We start from the raw sequence: 23,742 nt of genomic DNA on the forward strand, positions 1-23,742 counted from the left end.
CACAGATGTGTTTCAGTTTTGCTGTTAAAACAGTGTGGATGTAAAGATGTTTGTTAATGCAGGAAGAGGAGCCACAATTGTCTTTGCAGGCTCAGAGGAATACAGGAACACAAACTATGTTCAGAACTATTGCTCTGGAAGAACCTCAACAAACATACCAGATAAAGCCCTGGTCTGAATTCTTCAAGCCCATTTCTTTCCCCTTCCCATCAGTCCAGTGTAGCAAGAAAGGGACTACCATATGTCAGAGATGAAAGGCAAAAGATGGCTAGTAGATGTGAAGTTTCCACAGAGTTGTCCTAAGAAATCAACCTGGCTCATTCAATGGGGTTGCCACACTTAGCCAAGATAGCAGAGAACCTTTAAGCCGAGATGATACATTTATCAGGGCCTTTGTTTATGGTAGGGCCTATGTGTGATCATAAATGGCTACGTGCCTGTTTATATTTACATGCCAGTGTGTTCACAAAGTGTCTTAGTCTGTTTCATGATACTATATCAGAATACCAGAGGCTAGTGATTTATAAAGGGAAGAAATTTATTTGTTCAGAGTTCCATGGGCAAAAAGTCCAAGACTGAAAGGCTATATCTAGTGAGGACCTTCTTGTTGCACCATAGCATCAAGACAGCAAGAGGGGCCAAACCTTACAAATAGGGAGATAACTAACCCATTCCTGAGTAATCATATTAATCTATTCATGAGTCTAGAGCCCTCTTGACCTAATCATTTCTTATTAGGTATCTATTCTCAACACTTTTGCATTAGTAATAAAGCTTCCAGTACATGAACTTTGGGGGACACATTCAAGCTATAGCACAAGTGTAGGTATATCTGTGAGCTGTGTAGGTATGTGCATGAATAGCCACACCTGAATGGCCTATGACTGGATTTGCACGTGTGCTCATCCATATGGAATTGAGATGATTATAAGTAAGAATGTCACTAGGTAAGAATATTTGCAGGCCTTCTACTGTGCACACCAAAAATCTGAGAATTCTAAATTTCTTCCTCTTCCTAATCCATGATCCACTCAGTTCACGGTGCTAATATCCATGTGGGCTCTCATCACTTCTCCCCAGACTAGTGTACTTGCTGGGTCCTCAGTGTCACCACCCTGCAGCCCCTCTGAGCAGCAGCCGCAGTGGTGGCGGCAAAATGAAACTGGGGTTACAGAGAACCTCTCCTGCAATGAACCGCGCGGCTTTCCACTGTCTGGGGTACCACCCATCTCAGTGTTACTCTTTGGGAGCTCTTTCAAGGTTGTGGTTTTGCTTATTGAGATCTGAGCCCTGCTCATGTGGGTCTTTGGGTCGTGGACGCGGCACCCTTCAGTCTGGCCTATTCTACACCCCAAGGATTTGACTCCAAGGCCAAGTCCTCTGGGATTTATGAACTATCCCCACGTCCCTGCCGCGGAGATTATCTCTTGCTTCCGCGGAGATTATCTGTTGCTTCCGTAATAGTCAGGCTGCAAACGGACAAAAGCCTGTCACGTCCCACTCCGTTGTAAGATGAAGCAAGCCAGGTACAATGGCTCACGCTTTAGTGCCAAACCGCAGAGCCTTAGCAGACACATACATCGAAATGCGCGTGCGCACAGGAAACAGTTGGAACTACAACTCCCAGAATACTCTAGAAAAGGACTCCATTTCCCAGAAAGCTTCGCGAAAACTCCGACCCGGAACTGCGGTGTTTTGGAAAGCGAGAGGTGGAGCGTATCTGGTGGCGTGGAGCGTTTCTGGCGGTGAGGAACGACCTCCAGGGGTCGTTAGTGAGTTAGAGAAATGGAGTGTCTGCAAGGTGTCTGATGCAACCCTTCAGGATCTTCGCTGTCCTGAGTCGCGGTTCTCTGCCGCGTGGGCGTCGAGGCCTGTCTCAGCCTAGCGTTTCTTCCCGCTGCGGCGTTGTTGGTGTTGGGTGTATTCGCCCCACTCACCCTCGGGCATCTTTATGCGGTAAAGGCCAGTAGCTGCCTTTTTTCCAGCCTTGCTCTGGCTGTTTTCTTGAAAAAGAGACGACCTTGTCCCCACAGTGTAAGCCACTGGATCCCACCCGTGGATCCCACAGCTCTTTTGCTACTTCTGGCGCTGACCGCAGCAGACGAGAATGCAGGTATTGGAGGACAGGTGTGAACAGTGGCTGGGAGGGTGAACATCTGTAGATCTTGGCCTGCTGCCTTTATTCCCAAGAAGATAACTTCCTCGTGGTCCCTGCTGATCCAGTTCATATCGTGGAATTTGGGAGGGCCGAAGACTCCTTCCTCAGACCTACTCCCAGTCACATCCCTTAGACTCCAGCCTATCTAAGCCTCAGGATCTATTGCCAGCTTTCCCCAAAGGCACCCAGAGAACCTGGCCAAAATAAAAATAAAAACAGTTGGTGGCAGCGTGAAGCTTTTGGAGAAAAAGAAAAGTGGAAAGTACAAAGGAGAAGCTTCAGGACACGTGAGGGCCTGAAAGTTACTGGGCCCAAAGGAAGAGTTGAGGTACAGGGGTAAGGAGTGAGAGGGAAAGAGACCTGTTTTCACTCACTATCTGCAAAGGAAGGGCTGTGTATGTGTCACAAAGCAAGAAGATAAAGATCACATTTTTCAGAACTGTATTTGTTTATGCAATCCATAGCAATTTAGTTTCGTTGTAAACATTTTAAATAAATTGCACACTCCCCTAACATTCCGTAGGGTGTTAAAACCACTGGTAATGTATTCTTTGAGATTTCACAAAGGTACCTGGCACTTTCCCTGTGTTGCTCTATTCCTGGGTCCCTAGGTGGACTTCTGCAGTGCCTGAGACCCTCTTTGTGTATCTACAAGGTCAAAACTATTTTCACTATAATACTAATTTTTTTTTTTTTTTGCATTTTATACTATATTGACGTTTGCATTTAAAATTGTAGGCATAACTGAAACTGTTGGTACAAATGAATCTGGGCAGTGGCAGTAAACTATGCTTGCAGTTACTGTATTTTTTCACTGGTGTATGGCAGTAGAGAAGGGGTAGAGTAGGGGTAGAGAAGCCAATTTCACTTAATATTCTTAATGAAGCTCTAAGGAGTATTCATTTTTCTGTATTTTTGAGCCTTGAGTACATGGTGTTTTTTGTTTGTTTGTTTGTTTTTTGTCTTTTTCCTTTTTATCGGTACCGGGGATCGAACTCACGACTCCCTGCTTGCAAGGCAGGAGCATATGCCGCTGAGCTAAATCCCCAGCCCCAGAGTACACGGTGTTTAATATTGTGTGTGACAAAATGGGAAGTATTCCCAAAGCAAATGCTCCACATAGCATTCTGTGTCTTGAGGAAAAGCAATTACGTGGTTGTTCAGAGTGGCTAGCTGAACTAGACGGTTTTCTAGAAAACACTTCTTTTGCTTGAACAGCAAACAGTGTATTTCCTTGGATGCGGGTATTGGTGGAAAATAAAATAAGTTCATCACTTAAAGGGAAACAACTGAACGTCTTTAATGCCAATAAGAACATTTGTGTTTTTGAGAAAAAGCTAAAATTTAAAAAGATGTATCTTCCACCCTGTGCTCGGCAGATTTCCAATACTTAAACTTTTTTCTAATGAGTTTTGTAGGCTGTGATTTTTAAAATATTAATAATAAAATGTGCCAAGATTTAGAAGATCTGCATAGTTCAGTATATTAAATATCCTTTGTTGCATAAGAAATTAGCCCCAGACATAGTGATTTAAAACAACAAACATTTATGATCTGACAGTGTCTGTGCTTCAAGAATTTGAGAGTATTTATGTAAGTGGTGCTGAGTAAGTTTCTCAGGCAGATACAGTCAAGATGTTTACTAGATTGCGGTTCTGTGACAGCTTCACCGGCACTAGAAAATCTGCCCCCAAGATGGCTGACTTACAGGGCTGTTGGCAGGAGGCCTCTGTTATGGTTTGTGCCCAGATGTCCCTCCAAAGCCTCATACACTTTTTAGATGGAGTTTTTTTGGAGCCAACTGAACCTAGTTTGTGACTGATTTGTGGTGCAATGCCAGGATTAAGGGTGAGTGATTTTGGATCAGTCCACTGATTGGATTGGCACCACTCTAATCTGAGTAGACTGGATAAGATAAAAGGAGCAAAAAGAAACTTGTTTCCTCCTTCGTGCTCTCACTTGGTTTTTGTTGTCTTCCACTGCCATGAACTGAGGCCCTTCTGCCTTGGACCCAGGTGATTATTTACTGAAACCTCTACAAATTGAAGGTAAATAAACCTTTCCCCTTTTAACTTTGGATGTTGGATATTTTGGGTGTTAGATATTTCATCTCCACAATGAGAGAATAGTAACTAAGACAGCCTCCTTTGCTTGTTGCCTTTTAACAGAAGGCTTCCATTTCTTGCCATATGGACCTTTCTACAGGGCTTTAAGTGTCTTCATAGTATGAAGGCTAGTTTCCTTCAAAGTATGTGATCTAAGAAAGGAGCAAGATAGACTCCTCAGTGTCTGTTATGATCAACCCCCAGGTGTCTGTCATTCCTCACATTTCTGTTTTTTAGAAACAAGTTACTCTGTACAGCCCACAGTCAAGGAGAGGGGAATTAGGCGAAGCAGGCAGTTATGCTGCTAAACTTAATCTCCAGCCCTAAACTCTACTTCTTCTTTTTTTTTTTTTTTTTTTTTTTTTTGTCTTTTTTTCTTTTTTATCGGTACCAGGGATCGAACTCACGACCGCACACTTGCAAGGCAGGTGCTTATGCCTCTGAGCTAAATCTCCAGCCCCTAAGCTCCACTTCCTAAAGGAAGAAATATCAAAGACTATCTGGACATCTTTTAAAAACATGACACTTACCCATTCATTTGCAAATTTAAAAAAAGATACATACATAAAAACTATTTCAATTGCAAGATAGTTCAGTAGATTTCTTAATGTAGTAGAATACAAAAATGTCACTGGTGTAGTTCTTGATTCTACATTGCTACTGATCTTTAAGAAGCAACCATTTGTTGAATTTCAATGTAATATCAAAGAAAAATACCCACAATTACATGAAAAGTTTGTTAAAATACTGCTGTTGAAAACAATACGTTTGTGAGACCAGTGTTCTCCATATACCTTTAAATATATCAAACCAGATTGGAATGAAGAACATAACAATCCAGTTATATCGAATTATGCCAAACAGTTAAAAGAAATTTGCAAGAAAACAAAAAACAGCAACAACGAAAACCTTGTCCATCGGCACACTGGGCTTGAGTATGCATTATTTGGCTTTAACAAATCATGTGTGCATGTTATGGTTCTCTGAATCTGTCTCTGCTGCATACTATATTTGGGACATTTAACATGTAACCTCAGAGGCTCCAGCTCTAGTCACACACACATAATTTCACTGCATCAGAATGTTCCTAGCTCAAATTAGACAAAGCCACATGTGCACGCATGCACACACACATGCACATACACACATGCAACTCTGCATCTGATTTAGTCCCTCTCTTCCTCTCCCCTAGGGTCAGGCAGGATGTCAGCATCTGCCATGCATCACTTCACCTGCCAGATTCTTTCACCTAAAGCCTCATAAGTACTGATGTCTAGTGACATCCTGCAAGCAGCTACACTCCGAATTCCCTTTAGACCCTTTTGTAGGAACATGGCTTAGTGCCTCCTAAATGACACTGCACAACCAGTGCTGATGCAACCCGACTGCACCATGGTTGACTGAGGAGACTGTCCGCAGTGTGAAGAGCCTGGGGCAATGAAAACAGTGTTAGCTGGTTTTTCTTTCACTTTCTGATCGTGTAATTTTCTGAATATTAATAAAGTAGTAATGTTAAGGAATTAAGGAATCCAATTAACAAGCTTAAGTATATATATGAACAAAATCTGGGCTTGACAAACAAGGAAGAAGGGGAATGACTATTGAGCAGGCAATCTACAACTGTCTGCAAATTTTCCACAATAAAACATTGCAGAGCAGGGTGTGCAGATCACACCTGTGATCCCAAAATCGTGGCAGGCAGAAGGGCAGGAGATTGTAATTTCAAACTCAGCCTAGGCAATTTGGCTACTTAGCCAGATCTTATCTCAAAAAACAAAGAAAAAAGGCTGGGGGATACACTGCAGTGTGAAGGCCCTGCGATCATTTCCTAATTACACACAGCAAACAAAACAAAAACCATTATCTGTATGATTAAAAAGGAAAATATAAATATGAGGTAAAGCTGAAATAAAACTAGACAATGTAGTCAAACCATGAGATATTTCACACAGATACAGTGGTAAAAGAAGCAGGCCCATTTCTTACTAATTAGTCGATCTACCATTTTTGTTTCTCATATACAAAATTTACAACCTTTCGTACTGAATGGAATTGTCTTCATGGTTTTTTAAGATTTCTGCAAAATTTTAGTTGCTCAATATACCCTATGTCTACATGACAACATTTTAACGAATAGTCTGTTGGGAGAAAATAGTCGTAAGATTTTTACAAGAAAAAAGGCTAATCAATATCTAAATCAAAACCTAGACAAAGGATATAAACGGAAGTCACAAAATCAGGAATATAATTGACCATAAGAATATGAAAAGATTTTCAATATTAGCAATAGCCAATAAGATATTTATTTTCACAAAGCATATTATCAGATAATGAAAGTAATAAGGCTGGTTAAGGTGTATCTGAGATCATCCCGTCCATGAATTCAGAGTTGGTATAGAGATAAATTAGCATAGTGTTTGTGGTTGGAAATACGGCCGTATTTATCAACATTAAGAAGTGTGTATCCCCTGTGAGATGGTCGGGGAGCTGGGGAAGAGGGATAAGGTACTGGGAAACCGGAGATCCTGAAGAAGTGGTGTGTAAAGAGAGGATACGTGAAGCCCAGAGACTTGGAAGGACTGGGATTGGTTGAGGGTGAGGAGAGAAGCAAAGAATCACTTGGAGGAATTGGGAGAAATAAAAACAAATGAAATGGATTACAAACAACTGAAAAAGGTTGATGCGAGGGAGGGGAAGGCAAGGGATGGGACTGGCAGAGATTACAAATATAAAAGGGAATTGACCTAAGGCCCCCGGCAAACAAGACCTATTAAAATTGAGCAAGGACGGTAGAAAAGAATGAGGTTTGTTAGCTAACAGGAAACAGTCATTTTCAAAGTACCAGGCCTTGCAGAGAGGGTTCTTGGACTTCCTCATGTCTTAGCCTGTTATTACATAGTAATTTGCTTCTGAAAAGCAGCCTGAGACCTTTAAGGACTCGTTAGTCTGAAATCTCATTTCCTAGTGATTGGTACTTTTCCTGTGTGATCCTAAGGTCCAAATCAGTAGTTACACTGTCTTTAGTAGGAACTTCTTTCCCTCTGGAAACTTAGGGAGTCTTCCCAAATTCTAGAAAAGCATGAAAGGAGGCCATCTCTGCAGTAGAGTGCAGGCATACACAATGGGGGCCATGTTCGAAGCCTCTTCCACTTTGCTCTTGACTTCAAGTGGACCTTCTTCATTTAGGAAACAGATACCATATGGTCACTGGCTTTCTCTGTGGTTCATAGTTTCCCACACAGTGAAGCACAGAGCAACCAGACTGCAAGAATCTGCGGGGGCTGAGTTGTATCTCTCCAAGATTCATATGTTGAAGTCCAACTCAATATTTCAGAACATTACTGCATTTGGAAAGTTGGGCCTTCAAAACAATGATTAATTTAAAATGGGGGCATCCTTATAGATGCTAAATATCACTGGCTCCTTATTAGAAGGGGAAATTTGGCACATGAGAGATCCGCTAAGGCTGAGGATGCACGGGGAAAAAAGACCATATGAAGGAGCAAGAAGGTAGCCATCCTTAAGCCCCCCAAAAAAGCCTCAGAAGAAACCAACACCTTCATCTTGGACTTCTAGGCTCCAGAAATGTGAGAAAATAAATTTTTGTTGTGAAAGTCACCCAGCGTACGGTTTTCTTAGGACAGTTCCAGCAAACTCATGCAGGGGCTGCAGGTTGAAGGCTTAGTGCCCGAGGAAAATACAAATTTAAACCCTCCAGTTAACTGTCAATGGGAACTACTTTGAAGGGCCTCCTTTCAAAACAGAAAAGTGTTCCCCTGTACTCTCATGCCGGTTTTTACTTTGTTCAAATAAGACCATGGTCTTACACTACCCTGAAAGTTCTGTATTAAACTAGTTGCCAACGGTAATTTTGGAAAAATTGAAGTATATGACTATGACTCAGATTGGGTCTCCCAGTTTTCTGTTTTTGTTTTTTGTTTTTTGTTTTGCACTGAAGATTGAACCATTGGCCTTTGTGTTGATCTATATCCCCAGGCCTTTTTTATTCTTTGAGACAGAATTTTCCTAAAAATATTTAGTTTCCCAGGTTGGGCTCGAATTTGCAATCTTCCTGCTTCACCCTCCCAGAGAACTGGGATTACAGGTATGTGCTACCATGCCCAGCACCGTGTCTTCTAATTCAGCTGGAGGATTTAGTCCTTGGCTTTGTGGATTCAAAACTCTTCCAGGTCAAGCCCCAGGAAATGATTCCCATACTAATTCAAATTTAACTGGATTTCACTGGCTAACAATGAGAGTTGTATTTTCCCAGAAGGCCAATATATTCATGGTAGACTACCCCTAGCATATTTTTCTATTAAGAAATAAGTAGAGACAAACTCCACTTTGGAAGGACTCTTACTCTGTAGAATTCAGCGAGGAGACACTTTCTGAGATGTGCTTTTTCTTACTTTCCTGAGAAGCACTGGATTTATCTTGCTCTGATGGCCCTCATGTCAGAGATACTGAATTTGACTTTTTCAATTAGTTGTTTATAAGCCTGCATTTCTCATTAGACCATGGATTCCAAGAGGAAAGAGATTATATTTTACCTGTTAATGTATCTTCAGTAGTATCTAGACCACCATATGTACTCAAAATAAACAAAAAACAGAAAAATAAATGAATGAAATTATGATACCATGTGTATTTTCCATGAGACAATTGTTCCAAATGGACCAGAACAGTCATCTGCCGGTCTGTGTGTAATGTCTTTCTACTCAGCTCTTTTAGATTCTTCAAAGAAAATCACCCTTCATTGAATGGTTATTCATCCTAAACCCTGCTCTTTTGTCTTAACGAATGGCCCTTTTCCTGAATTCATTTACAAAGAGACCCCTTACTCTCACCACTAAATTATCCCCAAATAATTAATCAATATGAATCATCTTTGCAGAGTCTACTTGAAGCAACATGTTTCCTACAGATTATGATGTCTGTCAGCCGGCCCTCCTGACCTGGGCCTCAGATGTTTAACCACTCTCATGTTTGGGTTTGTTCACCTCTGTCAATGAACTGTATGCTCCAGGCACTCTAAATGGACTACCACAGCCTTATAAATGCCATCCATTTCTCTGTGCTCACTTAGGGATTTTGAATGGGGTCACAGAGATTGAACAATGGGCTCAAGGAAATCCAGCAGCGTGAACTCAGTTTTTATAGGTCAAAAACCAACAAGGAAATAAAGAACTCAAAAAGTTGTTTGCTAGGCAAGTGCACATAGCCAAGGGCCTCATACTGTTTGTTTGGGCCAGGACTGAAGATCTTAGATGAACCTGAGCCTAAAATGTGGATGCTTACAGTGTCTTATAGACTAGATAGAGGGTAAATAAAGTAAGCTCCTTTGGAAGATTCACTGGGCCCCAGTATTCCAAAGAAACAAAAATCCAAATCCATCGGACCCAAATTTAAACATTGCTCTTGTTTTTTGTTTTTTTTTTTTTAGAATCCTTATCATCATTCCAGTTGATTGTTTGACATGCTAAGCTCCATGAAGGCAGCTCACTGCTGCATTTTCAATGCTATCATGAAGAACAGTGGTACCCAACAAGCTTTTGATGAACAGACCAGGAAATAAATAAATAAATATATATATATATATATATATGACTAGATGTATGCATGGATAGATGGAGACACAAACAAATCCATAACAGTATTATAGCACACATTCCTAGTTCCCACAGTGGTTTGCCCTTCTTTTTGTGATAGATCTCTTTGTCCAGCCACCTGCTCCTCGATGGCCCTGAAAGCCATTAGTCATAGCCTCAAATGGCCTGCTTGGCTTTGGAAGTTAGCTTCTCATTAACTAAACCGTTGCACCACTCACTCCTGTAGCCTTAAATTAATATGGGTTAATTCTTAACTGTTTCCCTTCTGTAGATGTCATTTAATGGTTTGCCTTTATCTGATTTTCCCCAATTTCCTGTGCATTTGTGGTTTTCTACAGGAGCTCTCAAGCTGGGGCCTCAGGCAGCCACACCAGTTGAGTGTGGGCACTTGAGTTTTCTAGGAAGTTTCTCCTGCTGCCCTGAGTCTTATCCAACTTGTTTCTGTCCAGACACTTCCATCCAAGGTTATTTATGCTAGAAGAAGAATTCCCGTCCCAAAGCCAGTTTTTGGAGAAAAGAAGATATAGCCAGAGCCCCAAAAGAAGATTACTCTGCAACTGCTAAAGGTTGGTGATAAACTTTTCCTTCAACTCAGTAGAACTGTTTGTGTTAGCTTTCCTGTCCTTGAATTCCTTCAATGCATTTTCTCCCAATATCCTTTGGAACAGACAAGACAAAAAGATTTTAAATCAACAGACTAAGTTTCATGGAGAGGAAGAGTTTACCTGTCATTGATTTCCCACCATTTAGCACAGTGCCTGACATGTTAATGCTCAGTAAATGTTTGATGAAGGAAGGAAAGAAAGGAGGGAAGAAGGGAGACAGACAGACAAAATGATAGGAGAATGAGTGTGAATGGGAAGAATGTTACTGTGTTATTCACAAATGTGATGAAATGGTCGTGTTTTCAAAGTTAATGTGTTATCACTGATGTTTAAAATCAATGAAGCAATTTAAGTCGCTTTGCAAAATGAGGAGTGTATTTACAAGGAAAAAATAATAGTTGACATATAAACAGTGGTGATCATATTTCAAGATAAATGCAAGGGGCCAGGGATTTAGCTCAGTGGCACAGCTCCTGCCTGGCAAGCATGAGGCTCTGAGTTCGATTGCCAGTACCAAAATATATATATTCAGAACTTTGTTAAGCTTTATATCCATTTATTCTGTATTTATGACAATTCTCAAAAGCAAATTAAAACAATCAAGAATTTTACTTTCAGTCAACAAATACGTTTTATGGATAAATGCAAGTTGATTGTGGAGGTTATAGAATTGACTGCAACTGGCCTGTTTGATATTTAGAAAAGGTCAACTAATCAGAAATGGTGCTTAGAGGAAATTTACAAATATCTAAGCTTCCTGCTGTTGAGAAAGATTAACCACGGAGTAATTCAGCAAACGTTCACAAATATTTAATCACGTGTAGAAGAAAAACATCTCAGTGCAGGAGAAAATGATTAAAGAACTAGTATTTTTTTCAGGATCAGTTTTCATTTATTTGTGATCATAGAGCTGCACAACTCAGGTCCAGCAAGCCACTTCTGAACAACATGTACATCTCAGAAGAACACACAGCACAATAGATACAGCTGGGGCTTGATTAAGACATCATTTTTATGTAGTTAAATTCTTAAGACTAGGCCAGGCATGGTGGTGCACTCCTGTAATTTCAGCACTCAGGAGGCTGAGGTCCGCAGATTGTTGCAAGTTCAAGACCAACTTGGGCTACAAAGTGAACCCAAGGTCAGCCTGAACTGCATAGTGAGACCCTATCTCAAAAAGACAAAAAAAAAAAAAAAAAAAAAAAATCCTAAGACTAAGGGACATTTTCTTCAACAACCCAAATAGCAACATACATTCAAGCTGTACATATTAGGAAAATTCGCTGTATGTTTGCACCCATAGTATGCGGGAAAATAAAATGTAGCCAAGGGGAAAAATCTTAAAAATCTTCAAAGCAAATTCAGGAGACCTTCCCTTTGTCTTCAGCTATGCAAAGATTGTGTTAATGTAGCGTGTGGTCTGGTAAGCTGAAGTGTTTGCCAGGCAACTTAGCTAGCCTATTGTGATCAGTCCAACTATTTAAAACCAGTCAACCAACAGCTGCTGGTGATGTGCGTAGACAGTGGCCTGGGACTAACAAAATGTGTAAGCGCATAATCTCAGCTGCTGCAAGTGGTTCCTAAAGTTAGATGACTAGGGTTTCACATATGTAATTAGTGTCACCTGATGGACACGTGTGCCAGCCTTCCTTGGGTCCCAACTGCAGCCAGTGATAAGTTCTACCCTGTATTTTACCACTTGTACTGCTGTGTAACCTGCTTTTTGCTTTAAATCAAAAACCGCTAGATTTAAACATTCAAAAGAACCTGGTGAGTAGCAGCACCTAAAACCATCTTTAAAAGGCATTCTTTGGAAAACACTTAAATAAGAAAAATGAGTATTTCCCGACTAATTCTATGAGACAGACACACAGTGACACAGAAATGAGAAGCCTTAGAGCACATGCGAAAGTGGTGGGCAAATCACATGTTCAGGTTACAGTTTGCTCTCGGGGGCTTTATTTAAGAAGCAAGTTAATGTTTACATGACATCGGACTTCAAAGTCCAGACAATAAGGAGGAAAGGAGAGAGAAAAATAAGATATGTGTGTTCCCCCTGCTCCTCCCCACCCAGCAGAGAGGCAGGGCTGATTGTGAGTGGTGGCGCAGCCTCTGGAGGGACCTGAAGCAGGAGCAGATTCTTATTAGGGTGGAATTATTTTTTACTAAATCATAAAAACATATTGTTCTAAGGTAAAAGCGCTGTTGCCTAACCCATGACAGTTATTCTTGTTGGAATTTGTCTGTCTTGAAAGAACAATCCTCTTTTCCACAATCTCTGTATGAAATTCTGTGCCTAACTCCTCTGTACAGCAATGCGGCTCTCCTGTTGCCTTTTTATAACGAGAGACCTGGTTTATAGGAACAAATGCTATTTGCAGATTTTATTGATCCACATTATACAATGAAAAGAACCTTGCATCAATACTGTTTCTGAATACTTCTTTTCTATTTCCTCCCTCCTGGGTAGAGGTGGGGGTGGGGGGGTCTCTTTTCCTGGCTTGGTGATTAGGGCACCCTTCACATAGCAGCCAGCAAATGGATAAGGCAGGAGGGCTTTGCCAGGCAGGCACTAGACAAGGCACCTTTCAGGCTTGTTTTAAAGGGGACCTCCCTGCCTGAAGGAAATGCAACACAGCATTGTCCAATCTTGTGTTGTAGTGTCCTGAGATGTGTATACTTAGGTACACTTAGAAATGTTAAATCTCATGCAAGTTCTTTTTAGAGTCAAGATGCCATGGTCGACAGGTCTGCATGTTCTTAAGAGGGTCTGAGGATAGCAAATAGAGCTGGATGGAGGTTTTCTTCCTGTTAAAAGGCAAGATGAGTTGCATCCCCAGCTCATCCTGCCCTTGTGAGACAGAATTTCCCTTAATTGCCTGGGCTGGGTTTGAACTTGTAATCCCCCTGCTTCAGCCTTCCAAAGTGCTGAAGAGAAAAGAGGGGGAAAGGGAGGTAGGAGAGAGAGACAGAGACAGAGACAGAGAGACAGAGACAGAGACAGAGAGACAGAGACAGGAGGATAAACATATGTGGAACACTGTCTTTATAGCAGTCCTTCTCAGGGGCAGCATCTTTTTTAACTTTCACCCATAAGAAACAGCTGCCACTCCAGCTCCATCATATATATGTGCATAACCTCAAATCTGATGGGTCATTTGCTTTTGTGTTGGTGAGTACATCCAAGTAATGGTAACAGAGATGAATGTGTTCCTTGTGAAGCCAGATGGCTTACATCACCAGGTGAGAGTCCCATGTGACCAGGAGAAGACCTTGTTTAGGCTTGCAAATGGAGAATCTTCTTCATTTCTGGTAACGACTGGACAAAGTCAGGCTGTTGGTTATGTAAGAAGGACACAGAAAGAAAGAGCAGAAATGACGGATAGTTAGCCCAAAGCCATCACCATCAGGAATAAATGTCCTATACCCCTTCCCCCAGAAGTTGGCAGCATGGCTCCTTCCAGGGAAGGCTGAATACAGCCCCTGCCTGTCAGTGAGGTTAAGCACTGAGTCTCACGCTGGCTTCCAGAGTGACTATATTTGTACAGGTTCACATACTTGTTAGTTTTGATGGCTTCAGGAGAGGTTTGAACATAAAGCCATTCTTTAACATCCCTGGGTTGCAAGTGTGTCTGTCACAGTTGGCTGTAGCCACAGCTGCACAGGGGAGGCAGTGGGATATGTCCCAGATTTCCCTCCCACAGATGTGGACAGAAGGAGAAAGGGCCAGGGCCCTGAGCTGGCCGGGAAGCTGCTGTCACCAGAGTGTCTGGGGATCTTGCATCCCTGCTCCTGCTTGGAGCAGGCTCTTCTCGGAAGGCCATGAGTCAGGGTCCTGGCAGTCCTCTGCTGGGTGACTTCAGATGAGTCACATTCTTCTTGAAGCCTGACGGGTAAATGGAAGATGATGGCGCCTGCCTTCAGCAGTCAGGAAGGCATATGACCCTACCAGGGAGAGGGTCAGCCTCAGCGCCATGTGTCACCAAGGTTTCCCGCAAGTCCGTGTCAGACACTGCATCTGAGCAGTTTGGCATCTCAATTTTGCTCTTATCTTGCTTTTCTTTTCCCTCATAATGAGATTTCCCCCCTACGCTGACTCATGCAGGGTTCTCAACTGTCTCTGAAACACGTTAGACTTTCCTCGCCTGTCATTCAGATCCCAGCTCCTTCCCATCTCCCCTTTGGAATGCCTTGCTACTATACCTGACTCCCAGCTCACCAGACCCTGAGTACACTGTGGACATCTGCACCCTGCTTTTTTCTTCTCTGTTGTGGGGCAGTCCTCCTCTCTTTGCAGATTTCACTTCTTCCTCTTGCATAAACCCATTGAAAGCCTGCTCAAGTCCCATCTCCTCTGTGCCACCCTCCCCAACTACTCTACCTCTGCCACTCCTCCCATCCTAGAGCCCAGAGCCCTCTTTGTACTTAGGCCCCTTTTCACTTGGCTTGTGCTCAGGCTGATGGTTGTTCACATCTTATCTGGCTGCCACTCTCTTATATTGGGGGTGTATTTTACCCTTTGCCATATTTCCAGAGCTTGGGACAGACTATAATATACTACAGGTGCTCTGTGCTATTTACTCTCGATAAGGATGACAGATTTGCCGCCCTGAGCAGTGCCTTAAATCCTTGTTCCTAGAACTCTAGACTTCTAGAGAGGGCCTTGCAGGTGCTTGGGTGGGGATGGGAAAAAACTGAGAGATTAATGTATCTTATGTCTTTTCCATGGTGAGATTTTAAGAATTACCAATTTAATTTTTTTAAATTGTGTGCTAAAAATTTGAAAACTATTGGATACTAATATTATTATTGCCTTGTCTAATATGAACAACAGTACAAGAAATTTTTTCCTGTCATTAGCAACTGGACCTGTAGCACATAGAAACCATCAGAAAAGGAAATAATGGGGCCAAAGAAAGCATTTTACATAGCATCAAGGAAAGGAATTTCCTAGACAATGATCCTGCCCATACCATCTAAATTTTAGGTGTTTGCATGTAAGGCCCCAAGTGATTGAAGGTTGGCAGTAAATTTTAAAACAGAGTCCTATCTCCTTCGTACCAGGCTTAGCAGACCTCCAAGGACTTCAAGCATAGGGGAAAGCTCAGGTCTCACACCATTTGCTCCAATAAAGCTTTGTTTGGTTGAAAAACACAGAATCATACTGGCTAGCTCCATTAAAGGGGATAGAGTCAGTGTGTAGGCATAAACCAAGAGGGCCCAGCACAGCAAGATAGGTGCTGCCAGGCCCAGGAAATCTCACCAGGGAAGTCATTCCCATGAGAGCTTCTGGCTCAGGCTACCTGATTCCTGCTTCTCTTCACCTGTCACTGCTTGGAATCTGTCTCTGTGTCTGAGGTGGCTACCAGCATAGAGTCAACAGGACCCCCTGGCTCCAGAGCCTGCTGTCATCTAATTACAGATTACATTTGTGTGTGGGAAACCCTGTAGTTGACTGAGTTTGGCCCCTGCTGCTTTGTCTGCTGCTTTGTCTACTCCTTACCCACTCATTAAGACAGAGGAGGCATCATGGGGTCAGGAGCACCAACAGGGCTGGAGCCCCAAGACCAGGGCAGTGTGGGGAGGGAAAGGTACCCAAAGTCACCGAGACCTCCTACCCTGCAGCCTGACTCAGGGTGCAGGGTTTGTTCACACATCTGGAAGCACAGTGATGCTGCAGTGGATATGTCACAGTCAGGTTCCACCAACATGTGTAAAGTTCCTGCTTCTTTCTAGAGTGACAGTGCAGTTTCTCCCCCACCATGCTGCGGCCTTTGTGGCACTGACTACTAAGAGTCTGGTTGGCCAGCTCCTCAGCTTTAACAACAGAAGAAGCCAGAACATATGAGGCCTCGTACACAATACAGTTATATTTTACACAACGAGCAGTCAGCACGTATGATGAGATGCATAAAATCTAAGTGTCTTCCAGAAATGCTTTAAATTACCCACGGGATGCACCTCTCAGTCAGTCAGTCTCTCACAGCCACTTTTCCCAGCACCAGAACAGACTGTGTTTTTTGGCTGAAAATCGGGCAATGTGGTCAGTTCATATTCAGAACCATGATTTAAGATAAATCTTTAAACATTAGGTCGTTTCTCAACTAGGAGGAATCACATGCTAAAGAGTTCCATGGCAACCGAGTGCCCCAGAGGAAGAGAGGCGCCCTCTCAGGCACCTCTTTGTGGGAATGCAGGAGGATGCCCTGGACAGTAATCCATTTCTTTCTTCCTTCTCTCCTTCCCTCTTTCCCTCCCACCTTCCTTCCTTCTTTCCTTCTTTCCTTCCTTTTCTTTCTGCTAATGATAAACGATTAAACTGTAGTCAGTTAGGCATACATAGGATGAGACAGATGCCACCATAAAGAACACTGTAGTTATCTGTCCACCTCCCTTGGGGTACTAAAATACCCCACAAGGGGATAATGTACTCTTTCAGGTGACAGAATGTCTTGGGTTTCCTAGGCCCTCAGCTGCTTCCCAATTACCATTGATTCCAACCCTGCTTACACTGCCTCCTGCTTGAATGATACATAGGTAACTGGCTAATCCTAACCCTGCTGTCTTTGGTTCCTCTACTTGAGAAGTGAACTATAAATGAGGAGGGAAAATGGTGCATAAAAATAAATCACCACTTGATTTTGCAAAATGAGGTAGATAGGGAAAGCTAATCATTCAGATCATCTCTCCAAAAATGAAAAACTACTTGAAATCCTTGGTACTTGAATATGACTGTCCAGGAGAAATCCCTTGGAGAGGTCAGGTTCTGAATCAGTCGCTCTGAGAAAGCATAAATCTGCATTTCTGCCACTACCACAGCCACCATTGTGTCCTCCAGTCCAATGTGGGGCCAAGGTGCAGGGCACTAGACAGGTGCTTCTCTGGGGGCCTTGATTAGAGAATCAACCTCAGGATCCCACTGCACAAACTACAGATAAAGTAGTCTTCAACTGCATTATATGGATTGTTGTGAGCATTAAAAGATATAATATCTGTAATGCTTAGACCTATGCCAGATATAGAGTAATTGCCCTACAAGAATTTTTAAGCAACAATAATGCTTGAAACCCCATGCCAGTCATCTACCAGTAGACTCTAGTCTTACATATCAGAAACAAATGAAATCAGCTTCCCTGAATGCACGTAAAATCCTGGCCTGAGACACAGCTGAAAGGCTGAGTAAGATAAACAAAATATGAAGTATGAGACTTACCAAGGATAATTCCTCCCTGTGCAGGAGCATGATATTCCCTGAGATCTGGGCCACATCTGCTCTTTTGTTAGCACGATGCTGGAGGCAGGGCAAGGTGAGACTGACAAGTGTCTGACTCTCACAGCTGGAACCATTGCTACCAGAAGCACAACTGCCCTTCTCCTCCAAGGGCCCAGCTCGCCTTCTCTGGTCACCTCCCCAGAGGAAAATCTGCTGTTGGTAGTGTTCTGTCATATGTTGATCCCGTTGATCTCTTTCAATCTTATCACCTTATATTGTCTCATAACTCCTGGGAGCTGCTTCCTAAGAGACGGTAGCCTGTAGGAGACTCCTGTGTGACACTCACTGTCCGTGGCAGAAGGGACCCTCCTCCCTTTCCATGAAGCCTCTCTGTCTTGTGTGACAGCTGGCCAATGGCACATTTGTCTGAAATCTCAGTGGAGTGTAAAGGCCCTCAGAAATGTCCACATATGCCTCACAGGAGACATCAACCCAAGCCAATAACCCTCTTGAAACCCAGTAACTTCCCTCAAGACCAACTGGTCTAGCTCTCAGTATGTTTCTTCTGTCCATAAATGATATCATTTAGCACGTTCTGTGTTCATGTAGAACATGAGTTGGGTACTTCAATAGTTCAAACCAAAGACAAAAAAACAATTCTGACTTGTGGGTCAAAGGTTAATTTGTAAGGGCTGGGGATTTAGCTCAGCGGCATAAGCACCTGCCTTGCAAGCAGGCAGTTGTGAGTTTGATCCCTGGTATCGATGAAAAGAAAAAGATTAATTTTTAGGCACTGTGAGTTTGTGTGCAGTTTCTCACGAAGGCCACTATAGGCCTTTGGGCTGGGCACTGCAGTGTGGTGTAGCACTTTTGCTCATGACAGGAGATCCTCCATTCCTGTGGATCAAGTGACAATATCCCCAGAATCTTTGTGCCAACTAAAAAGTGCCCCCTGCCATTTCTAAACAGCCACTTAACAGTAGATGACAATCTTGAGGAACCACTAGCCAGAGGAAGTAAATTTCCCCATTATGTCTTAAGTGCGATATGTTCTAGAATCATCTTGCTCAGGTGGTTTTAAAGTTAATTTTAATTACATAAGTGACACAATTTCTTTGTAATCAAAGATTATAGGTAAAAGTCAAGTGCCCGTTAGTGCTCACTTTCAGTTTCAGTTACTCTCCACTGCAGTATAACTGATGTTTTCCATCCCTGCGAACTTTTTCTCTGTGCTTATGTGCATGTAGGTAGAACCCTGTATATGAGTACAGTGAAGTATCGCTGCCGTGTGTTGGTACTGTACATTTTATCTACAACCTGAATTGTTCACTCTACAATATGTGCTAAAGATCTTTCCATGCCAGACCACACTGAATGCCTCATGGCTGCACTAGTCTACCATGCCTTTGGGTCTCTTAGCAGAGAGCTGCAAAGGAAATTATTACCCCAGACGAGGTGTTGCCTGTAGTCTGGTCACAAGACTGGATTAGATAAAAACTAAGGTCATTTTGAGTCACCCCTTCCAACCCTGCCATTGGTCACAGCACACAGCAGTACACTGACTTGAATTAGAAAGCAGTACCACTAAGCCTGAGCATTCTGGTTCACGTCTAAATCCAGCTCCGTGAATCGACTGTTCTGAAACTGATTCATTTCCTTCCATAGTCTCTAGCATGATTTTGTCAATCAATAAATTATGGTTTCAGGAGAGCATATTAGATGGTTGCCTTAGCCTGCTTTCTGCTGCAGTAATGCAATATCAGAGTCTGAGTTTGTTAGATTTCTATTACTATAACAAATACCTGAGATAATCAATTTATAAAGAGAAAAGATTTGTTTGGGCTCACTGTTCTTGTCCGTTATCAGTAGGAGTAGGGCCTGTGGCAAGGCAGCTCACCTCCTAGCCAGAATCCAAAAGAGAGAAAGAGGAAGAGGGTGTTAGGGATCCACAGTCCTCTTAGAGCATCCCCTCAATAACCTGAATATCTCTCAATAAGCCCCTCTTGAAAGTTTCACTACTTCTCAATAACATCTCTCTGGGGATCAATCCTTTAAGGCATATAGGTCTGGGGACACATGAGTTTCAAACCATATGATCTAGGCACGTTATAAACAATAGAAGTTTATTTCACTTGTGGTTCTTGAGCCTGGGACATCCAAAAGCATAGTGACATCTGTCAAGGGCCTTGAGGCTATGTTGTGTCATGATGGAAGAGCAAACCAGCTTATAGGGGTCACAGAGAACTCACTTTTACCCCAAAGCCACTAGTAGGATAACGGCACTAATCCATCCATGGCCTAATCATCTGGTACAAGGTTCACCTCCCAGTACTGTTGCAAATAAATGTGGCAAATACATTTCATCATGAATTTTGGAGGGGACATTCAACCCATAGCAAGGATCCCCTTTATCTTCAGCCAAATAACGTATAAAGACAGGTGCTTTCTTTTCATCTTGTGCACCTTATTTCATGCTTCTTCATCTCTTATTTCCCATCCTCACATTATTCATTGTGAGTGAAATAAAACTCGTGAGTAAAACTCACGAGTTCTACTGAGTTTTACAGGTGAGAAAACTGGAAACACCTGGAGAGAGTAGATGATCTGCCCAAGACAGATTACTTAGTAAGTGACATAAACCCAGTGCTTGCTTTCAGATGATAAATTATGATACCATCAACACATTTATCACCTGAACAATATTCACTGAGTGTTTATAATGTGCTAAGAATGACACAGCATTAGAAATACATCAGTAAACAAGTAGTAAACAAAAGTGTGGTCTCTGCCCATATAGAGCTGGCATTTTAGTGGTGGAGACATTTAAGAAACAAGCAACAAATTCATGCTATAATTTAAGATAATTCAAACACTGTAAATGAAACCAAAGCAAAATAAATGATTGAGAGCTAGGGATGTGCTTATTGGTAGAGTACTTGACTAACATGTGCAATCCCCATTACATAAAGTAAAATAAAATAAAGGATCAGTTAGTTGCAGGAGGGGATTTTAAACCTTCCTGAGGTTGTGACATTTGAGTAGAGGCCTGCGTGAAGCAAGAGTGTGAGCCAGTGAAATCTCAGGTGAATCAGTACTGCAGGCAGAGGTCAGTAGATGCAAAGATCGTATGGAAGAGCACACTGGTAAGTTCAAGAAATATAAGGGAGCCAGCAAGGCCAAATTTGAATCAGCAGAGAAAGATTGGAGGTAGCACCAGATCCAGATCACTTGAGCTTTTGAAGTCATGGTTAGAACTTTGGAGTGATTTTGAGTGTGATGGGAAGTTTGGAGATTTGTGCTAAAGAACAATATGATCTGCTTTAAATTTTTAGAGAACCACCATGCTCCTATGTGGAGAATATATCATAGGTAAAGTAGAATAGATTCAAAAAAACCAGGAAGGAGGCTACTTTGGGAATCTAAGGAAGAGAAGATAGTTGCCTAAGGCAAAGAAATAAGCTATGGATAGAGTAAGAAGTGGTCAGATTTAAGTGCATTTTGAAAATAGGACTGATACAGATTTTGATGAATTGGGTACCCTTTAAGAAGGAAAAGTGGTTGCCCATGGCTCCTAAACTTTTGTCGGAGCAGCTCAATGGAGGTATGTCCATTTCCTGAAATTATTATTCAGTTATAAGAGAGTTTTGTATGTTAGACACAAGTCCTCTTGCAAAAATATTATTTGCAAGTATTTTCTCCTATTCACTGGCCTGCTTTTATGATGCTTCTTATTTGTCTATATACAGATAGTTTTCAATACAGTAAGTATTCAATATTGATAGAATTCACTTGAATGCCTCATATGTCTTTAAAGCAAAGTCTTTATCTTTTTAACTTTTCGCTAAACTTTAACTTTCTTTCTTAGAACATAAGAAACATTCAAATAAAAATGAAAAATAGAACAATGTGGGCTGAATATAAGAAATATTTAGTCAACATTGTTACTGTGATAAATCCCAAGATAATCAACTTGTAAGGAAGAAAATAAGAAAATTTTATTTTGGTTCATAGTTTTGCAGATTCAAGTCTTTGATTGGTTGGTCCAGTTACTTTTGGGTCAGGAGTAAGATAGCACACTTGATGGGGATTACATAGTGGAGCAAACTGCTCACCTCATGGTGGCCAAGAAGCAAAGAGAGCCAGAGGAAGGGGTGGGATCACCTTTGAGGGCACTTCCCTAATTACTTACTAAGTCTCTCTCTCTCTTTCTCTCTCTCTCTCTCTCTCTCTCTCTCTCTCTCTCTCTCTCTCTCTCTGTGTGTGTTTGAGACAGGTTCTTGCTATGTAGCTCTGGTCTATGACTGGTCTCAAATTTGTGATGGTCCTCCTGTCTCAACCTCCAGGTATGCATTACAGTTGCTCACCATCATGCCCAGCTACTAAATCTCTTAAAATGTTCATCTCCCAATAGTACTACGCTGGGACTCAGCAATGCATACTGAATTTTTTTTTTTTTTTTTTGTCTTTTTCCTTTTTATCGTTACCAGGGATCGAACTCACAACTGCCTGCTTGCAAGGCAGGCGCTTATGCCACTGAGCTAAATCCCCAGCCCCCATACTGAATTATTTCAAAGTGAAATGTTAGGTTTCTGTAATTTATTGGATAACAATTCAGCAAAGAACAGATTAAATAATTACGTTTACTATACTATTGTCTATATTTTTTAATCCATTTGAAAACTCTGGAAAATCTAAAGTATTCAGCAAATAAAAAAAAAATTTTAAGAAGAAGCCAGTGGGTGATGAAAGCCAGTGTGGTGGAGATTATAAAGTAGCAAAAGGCAGCTTTCCCTGAAACCATAGCTATGGTGACTCTAATGCAGATTGCAGGGGTTCCGGGGGGGAGACTATGGGGTGAGCACAAGCACTCATGCAGAAGTCTGTCTGAAACAAAAGAAAATGAAAGATCTGCATCCATGTACCAGCTGTGGGAAGAAAATAAGAGACTGAAGGTGGTGACAAAAACAATGATTCCAGAAGGAGAAAGAAAAATATGGACAAGAGCACAGAGAAGGCCTTTAGCTCAGGAAGACAGAGAATACCTTTAATGTGGGAGTGGAAGGGAAGAAAATTGAATAAAAGCAGAGGAGCCTTCTTGTATATATATGAAACCATGTTTCATTACCATTGAGAACAAATATATGCAAGTGTATGTGTGTATGACAGTCAATAACATCAGAGACAATGCTGCATTCCATCAGCCTCCTGCACTTTAGGAATGGCATTCTGTATCATCAGGATTGATCTAGGAGATCACTAGCCTTGCAGTTGCGTGAATACAAAGAAGTCTAAGGCAAGGAAGTGAAGAGGAGCAACAGAAAAGGTATCAGAGGTGCATGGTAATCTCTACTCTGAAAAACATGGGCAATTACCAGCAACAAAAATTCCAGAAGTCAGGCCAAACTCCTGTCTCATCTTGTGATTGCCTCCAAATCCTGGGAATTTTCCATTCAAGGGAGCAGGACAGCAGCATCATTTGAGGACCCCTGTGCATGGTGTTAGGTGACAAAAGCCAGTGTGGTGGGGATTATAAAGTAGCAGACACAAGCAAGAGCCCTTGGAAACTAGGTGATGACACGAAACTAAAATGTGAATCCCCTTCAGGTGACTGAGCTACAGGACTTCTCCCAGGAATGGGGCAAGCCAGGAGATGGGAGGTATGGAGAAAGACTAAGCAAAGGAGATCAAATAGGTGGTATGTTTCACCCCAAGTTTTCTTCCCTCTCCTGTTAGTTGGAAAAGTTTGAGAATCTTAGACGTGAATTGTGACTGCATTTGTGTAATTTAAACAACAGACTATGTCACTGAAACCCACTATCATGAGTAAGAGCCATATAAGTACCTTGAGATGATCCCTTTATGGTAATCTTAGGCCATCTCATATTTGAAGCAAAGATTTTTGTGGATATTTGTTTACTCCAAAAGTGATGGTTTCTGCCTGTTCTAGCTCCACTGAGGTTGCTCAGGATACTGGTCCGTTTCTCTGTGGCAGTCTGAGCCTCCCTAAAGTCACCAGCCAACAGAGACTGAGGCTCCAGCCTCCATTTGT

At 42.0% G+C, this 23,742-nt stretch overlaps 2 long non-coding RNA genes across 2 annotated transcripts in view; one reads left to right on the plus strand and one right to left on the minus strand.

The window, feature by feature from the left end:
- LOC134476104 (uncharacterized) overlaps positions 1-23,742 on the plus strand; it is a 26,194-nt gene continuing 2,452 nt past the window's right edge. The window contains exons 1-3 of the long non-coding RNA XR_010047592.1: positions 1-10,441; positions 21,967-22,036; positions 23,298-23,388. This is a non-coding gene — a long non-coding RNA (uncharacterized LOC134476104). The remainder of the gene's footprint in view (positions 10,442-21,966; positions 22,037-23,297; positions 23,389-23,742) is intronic.
- LOC134476105 (uncharacterized) overlaps positions 12,421-23,742 on the minus strand; it is a 25,770-nt gene continuing 14,448 nt past the window's right edge. Inside the window, exon 3 of the long non-coding RNA XR_010047593.1 lies at positions 12,421-13,814. This is a non-coding gene — a long non-coding RNA (uncharacterized LOC134476105). The remainder of the gene's footprint in view (positions 13,815-23,742) is intronic.

The sequence above is a fragment of the Cavia porcellus genome, unplaced genomic scaffold (genome assembly GCF_034190915.1).
Source record: "Cavia porcellus strain 051 isolate PalLab524CR breed Dunkin Hartley unplaced genomic scaffold, mCavPor4.1 scaffold_5, whole genome shotgun sequence".
Classification (NCBI taxonomy): domain Eukaryota; kingdom Metazoa; phylum Chordata; class Mammalia; order Rodentia; family Caviidae; genus Cavia; species Cavia porcellus.